Below are 6,752 nucleotides of genomic sequence, written 5' to 3'. Positions count from 1 at the left end.
ATCATTAATTAGTTAATTAATTCTATAAATTTTAGTTAAAAAGAGATTAATTCATACAGCCTTAAGGCTGTTAGTATAGGACTAATTATATAAATAAATAATTAATAGATGAATAAATAGATAATTGGGAATTCATAGTTAGTTTAGGCATTTCCTACACAATTGGATCATTAAAAACAACACACACATCAACACTCACCTTTAAAGGACCATAACACTCAAAATACTTACCTGACAAAGAAAAACACACACTATATGCTCACCTTTAAAGGACCATTACACCAAAAATACTTACCTGACACACATATTAATTCATTAATACATAAATAAATAGATAATTATATAAATGAATAATTCATAGAGACACAATCGGACACACTCACTTTATTTGATCATTTCATACACAATTGGCTCATTAAAAACAACACATATGCAGATTCAAATTTAAAGGACCATTACACCAAACATACTTACCTGAAACATACACACACATAGTATATTCACATTTAAAGGACAGTTACACATAGCATACTTACCTGAAAAGAAAAAATACATTACAATACTTACCTTTAAAGGACACTTACACATTTAATACTTACCTGAAAAAGAAAAAAACATTAAAATACTCACCTGTAAAGGAAAAAACCTAACTAAATACTTACCTGTACATACTTACCTGAATGACGAACACAGCCTAACTATATATCTAACTAAATACTTACCTGGACTAACTAAACCTAACCTAAATACTTACCTGAAGCACCTGTAAAGATTATTAAAGAATATATTTGTCTAGAAATAAATAGGATCTCTGAGGGACACAGCTTTAAAACCAGTTTATTTCCAGCACTTTTTTAATCGGTTTACACGTTTATGTTCATTTATACATTTTCTAAGTTAAGCAAGACACTTTATTTTTTATATATTTTTATTTTTTTAACATTTGAGCAATAAAAAACGGTGGAAACACACAGAGTTCAGTCGGTAGATGCCCAGACATGTTGGAAGCCTTCACAGAGGAGACGTAGCAAGGGGGAGGGCTTACTTGCGTAGAGGGTCCGGGGGAGGAGATATAAGGAGGCAGCAGGAGCAGAGGCAGTCATACCTGCTCTGACCCTGGAGGGAGAAGGATCTCTGTCAGCCAGATACACAACAGCTATCTTTTGTCCATTTTGAAGTGTGCTAGGCCTGAGGAAGACCATAGCATTGGTCGAAACGTCGCCACTTAGCACACTTTCTTTATATTCTGCAGCAGCTCAAGTGCGGAGCTTTTTTTCTTTGAAAACCTTGTCTTTGTTTTGCGTTTTTCCATTCTTTTCTTTATTTTTTCACTTGTTTGTTTCCTTTTCTTTTATTAATAAATATCCTCACTAAACTTAAATATAACTTAGAACTCTGATTAAAACATACAGTGCATAAGCACATAAATTAAAACATACCTACCTATAAAAACCACAAATATAAAACATATAAACTAGTAATTAATTAAATACACCGTGAGGACAAACTTTTCCAGATGGACGGTGTATGGAAGAAGGTTAGTCACAAGCGCAGAGGGCAACGCGCCTATGATCCCGGCTGGGATCACGTGACAGAGACACAGTGGGGGAAGGACAGTGCACCTTCCCGTCCATTTTCGGCACGGGCTCAGTTCCCCGCACCTAACTTTCGTATCCCTAACCCTAACCCTAACCCTCAGAGATCATTATTTAATTCATTATTTCATTAATTATACAGATAATAGTTTAGCATAGATAGATTAATTCATACAGCCTTAAGGCTGCTAATAGAAGAATAAATAACTTAATACATAAATAAATAAATAAATACATTGACAATACAGTATATAAATAAATAATTCTTCAAGAAGGAGACAGACAATTGGATACACTCAGTTTATTTGGTCATTTCAGGCACAATTGGCTCGTTAATAACAACACACACATAGTTTCAAATTTAAAAGGACACTTACACCATACCTACTTACCTGACACATAAATACACATGGGATATTCACAATTAAAGGACGCTTACACCTAAAATACTTACTGAAAACATAAACACACATTAGTTATTTACATTTAAAGGGCATTTACACATAAAATACTTACCAGACACATAAATACACATAGGATAACTACATTTAGAGCACAGTACACACAAAATTAGGACCTGCTAAGCAAAAACACATGACAAAACTCACCTAGAAAGAACACAACACACAGACATACTTACCTGGACCTGAAATGACTGAATATACTTACCTAAAACTACCTAAAACACATACCTACACCAACATTATACCTACCTGGACCACCTGTGGAAAAAAGGAGAGAAAAAAGAACAAAAAGACTTACCTGGAACACCTGTAAAACAAAAATACTTACCTGGAACACCTGTAAAACAAGCATACCTACCTGGAACACCTGGAAAAAGGAAGAAAATAAGATCATGTCTGTCGACCTGTAGATCTCTGGGGGCAGCCATCTTGGCTACTTTGTTTACATTCTGTTAAGTTTCACTTTTGGTTTGTTACTTCTTAAGTTCAGTTGGACACTTTATTTTGATTTTTTGGCAACATTTGAGCAGCAAACAACAAGAAAACAGCAGAGTTCAGTTAGAGGAAGGCCCAGACACGTAGGGAGCCCGTACGGAGGTGCCGTAGCCAGGGGGAGGGCTTGCTTCCGTAGAGGATCCGGGGGAGGAGATAAAAGGAGGCCGGAGGAGCAGAGCCGGTCATACCTACTCTGACCTAGGAATGAGAAGGATCTCTGTCAGCAAAGACAAAACAACAAGCTCTCTTTACAATTAATCAGTGTGCTAGGCCTGAAGAAGACCAGAATCCTGGTCGAAACGTCGCCGTTTAGCACACTTTCACTCACCTTTCTGCAGCTCAAGTGCAGTGTTTTTTCTTTTGAAAGACATTTGCTTTCTTTTGCCTTTTCTTTGCTTTTCTTTACTCTTCTGGGTTGTTTTCACGGGGTTTTCTTTTTTTCTTGGATATCTTCACTATAAATAAATATAAACTTAGAAAACTAATTAAAACATACAGTGTGAAAACACATAGATTAACATATACCTTCTTAGATATTATAAATATAAACATAAAAACTAGTTATTACTTACATACACCGTGAGGATACCTTTTCCACATGGACGGTGTGTGGAGAGAAGTGAGGTACAGACGCGGGGGGAGACGTACCTATGATCCCGGCTGGGATCGCGTGACAGAGGCAGGGTGGGGGAAGGACAGTGCACCTTCCCGGCCATTTCCGGCACGGGCTCAGTTCCCCGCACCTAACCCTAACCAAAAATGCCTAACCCTAAACAATCTGACCCTAATTTAAATAAACCCTAATCAATTCAAGAAATGCATACTGATTTATGAAGATATAATTAAGGTATACATTCGGAACTATTCTCAATTAATTACAACTAATTCTGTATCAACAATACAATATTATAAATAGGAATAAACAAGAATAAAAAAATGGGTTTATTCATATCTCTATAGATTATATCATTTCATACAGGAGGATTAAAAGAAATAAATAACTAATGACCTATAAACACATTATCATCAATCCATATACAATCATTATTTATATACCTTCTAAACTATTCTCAATTTAATTCATAACTTGCTTAATAAATAATAAATAAATAAATATATAAATAAATAAATAAGTTAACACATACATACATAAATATCATAACTAATTCTTTATTAATCACATAAGATTATAAATAGAAATAAATAATAATACGAAATGGCTCATAATCATATTTCTATCAATTGGGTCATTTCATAAATAAGCATAAAAACAAAATAAATTATGACTTATAAAAATAATATAATCAATTCATATATAATTACACTTCATTTACTTTATAATTCATTTCAGTTCAAACACTAAAAACAACAGATCTTACCTCATGGGCCTTCAGGGAAGACGTACGTACAGGGCGGGCCTCTCCTACGCCCACAGGAGGAGAGTCTATAAATTTGGAGTCACACCTCCTCTCCTCACTCTGTCACCAACTCTCCTAGAGGGAACATTGTTTGCCAGCTTGAGAGGACAGTTTTTTCTTTTAGTGTGCCTTTGGCCTGAAGAAGATCCATAAAGGATCGAAACGTCGCGCAAAAGGCACACTTAAGTGGATATTATATTTAAGTTACAAGCATATTCTAAGTTAAAAACAGTTTTGTTCTTTCTTTTTTCCTGGTTTTTTGGTTTCCGTTTTGTTCATTTCCTTTTAATTCATAACTTGCTTAATAAATAATAAATACATAAATAAATAAGTAAACACATACATACATACATAAATAAATTCATTCATAAATAAATAGAGTTAAAAACAACAAATCCCGTCATGCCTGTCCAGCAGGATGACGGTTGGACTGTCGTGGGTTCCGGAGGCAGGCGTGGACGCCTCCGTAACCCTACGTTTCAAGCACCACGCACCTTCAATGTGGGAAATAACTCCCGGGGGCGCTGGGGGGGAAGCTTTGGAGGGAAGGGGAGTGCACCACCTGTCTTCCGTAGCTACGGAGGACAGGGCAAACCTTTGTTTCCTAACCCTCCCCTTCACCTAACCCTAACCCCCTAACCCTAACCCTAACCCTAACCCCACCCTAACCCCTTTTGGTTTGTCACTTGGAGCATTGGAATTTCAGAATAAAAATACTGCTGAATTTCGAATTTACTCTGCATCTGAGTCCTCTTTAGCCAAGGCCTAACAGTAGCATCCAGTGCCGTGGATTGGAAAAAGAAAACAGTACAATTATCATTCCTGTATGTATGTGTCATCATTTTGCACATCAAATGTGAAGCTGAACTTGTATCCTCAGTAGGGAAATAAAAGAGCCTCATGTGTTCTTTTGACATTTGAATTGTTTATTAAACCAATGTACGTTACACTTCAAAGTCTTCCCTTGGACAGAGTGTGAGTGACAGTGGACATTAAGATACAACTGAAAAACCTTAAGGATTGATGTGAAGGTGATGAGTCCCACACTTTCTCTTCATTGTCTTTTTCTTTACATTAGGCGAACAGCATCGACACTGACTACCAATTCATCATTAGTAGGAACCAAGTAGAAAAAACAATCAGAAAAATGGATTAAAAAGAGATTCATCTTTTCTTGGTGGATCTTTCAAAGTTAAATACTGTCACACTTTTTTTATGTAAATTCACTTTGTTTTCCGCATACATTTTCATATTTTAATAAGTTCAAGTTGAAGAGAGTGAAGACCCTACAGTATGTCTGCATGCTAACTGGTTGATTTGCTGGGTCTATCCACAACCATCTCTGACAGAAAAACAAAGACACTCTCAAAAACACACAGCACATACACATTCATACACATTGCCATTCATCATATCTCCAAGGCTTCTCATTCTTCCTGCTTTGAAGGAAATAAAATTTAAAAATCTGGCTATAATCATACCTCAGCAAGAAGTCGAGTGTCACTTGAAAGGTGAGTGTGTTGTGAGAGATTTGAGTGTCGCAGGCCACAGAGGACACAGGAGATCCTGTGTCTGTGTCTGTCAGTGGAAAGCCAGAAGACTCAGCACTGCAGATACACAAGCTTTTCTCATGAAGCAGTGTTTTTCTCACACCACTCTGAACAATGTAATGAATAGTAGTCAGTGGAATGTCACTGCTGAGGAGGAGGGAGAAGAAGGAGAAGCTGCACTAAATGGGTGAAATCATGGAGACTAAAGGGATGGGTTCAAGGGTCTTTCCCTTTCTATTTCTGCTTTTTTAAATTTGCTGAACTGAACAGCCTATCAGAGTGAGCTGCCGATTAAACATGCTGAAAAGGCTACAAATAAAAGCTGACTATTGTCAACAGTGCAGGACACACCACAACAACTAAGTCAACAAACTTCAAAGGCAAGCGGTGAGTCAGTGCCCCTCCAGCCAGCATCCACCTCCATTGTGTTATAGATAATATATGAGTGAAAAATGAACCAAAACCAAACCCATGTTTAAAATTCCAATGGTAATATCAATAAATATTTTAAATGTAGAAAATGATTGCCACCTGAACGGTGATCTGACAACACTGGAAGTAAGCCACATCATAAGGCCAATGATCATAAACACAGTGTAGAGCCTTTATGGGTCCAAATGTGCACATATGATTGGCCATCAGGGGCCTCTCTGATCAAATGCATTTGCATTTGCCTCGTTTGCCTCTCCCCATGGTACCTCTGTGGGGCCCTTGAACACTCTGAACGTAGTCAGCATTTCATTTGCTTCAACCTGGAGACTGTTGGCAAACTTTGTCCTGTAAAAACAGAAGAATCACTCTGATCATATCATGAGTCTTTTTTAAAATCTTTTTATTGTCACACTTTGTGTAAAGAGACATAATACCCTGGCTCAGGTCTGTTCACTGCCAGGATGTTTTCTTCCATTCAGCAGCCATTTTGATTCAAAGAAGGGTCTCTCTGTCAGCTGGTCGTACTGTACAGTCCTCAGCTGTCTCAACCATGGATTAGTGATTGATAGTTATACAGCCAATGTCGATTCAAGCTGACTTCTGCAACTCACAATCTGGATGTTGCATGAAGGAAAGTTTCCATCTGCACACTGCACTTCCTGTTGAGGTATGAATCACACCTACACTTAGAGATATTAGGGCTTAAAACATTTAAATATGTGTTAGGAGATGGCTTTAAATTGCCACTTTTGGACTTCTATCAATGTGAGCAGGAGTTACACTTCAACAACATTTAAA

The 6,752-nt window shown here is 37.0% G+C and overlaps 1 long non-coding RNA gene across 1 annotated transcript; it reads right to left on the bottom strand.

Moving 5' to 3' along the window:
- Window positions 1-2,539: 2,539 nt before the first annotated feature.
- On the bottom strand, window positions 2,540-2,945 carry LOC119028857. Its single transcript, XR_005077827.1, has 2 exons — window positions 2,883-2,945; window positions 2,540-2,752 (listed from the first exon to the last, which is right to left on the bottom strand). It is a non-coding gene; the product is annotated as an uncharacterized LOC119028857 (long non-coding RNA).
- Between the last annotated feature and the right edge of the window lie 3,807 nt (window positions 2,946-6,752).

The sequence above is a fragment of the Acanthopagrus latus genome, chromosome 11, assembly GCF_904848185.1.
Source record: "Acanthopagrus latus isolate v.2019 chromosome 11, fAcaLat1.1, whole genome shotgun sequence".
NCBI classification, from domain to species: Eukaryota; Metazoa; Chordata; class Actinopteri; order Spariformes; family Sparidae; genus Acanthopagrus; species Acanthopagrus latus.
The sequence above is the reverse complement of the archived record's forward strand: the minus strand, read 5'-3'. Positions and strand labels throughout refer to the sequence as shown.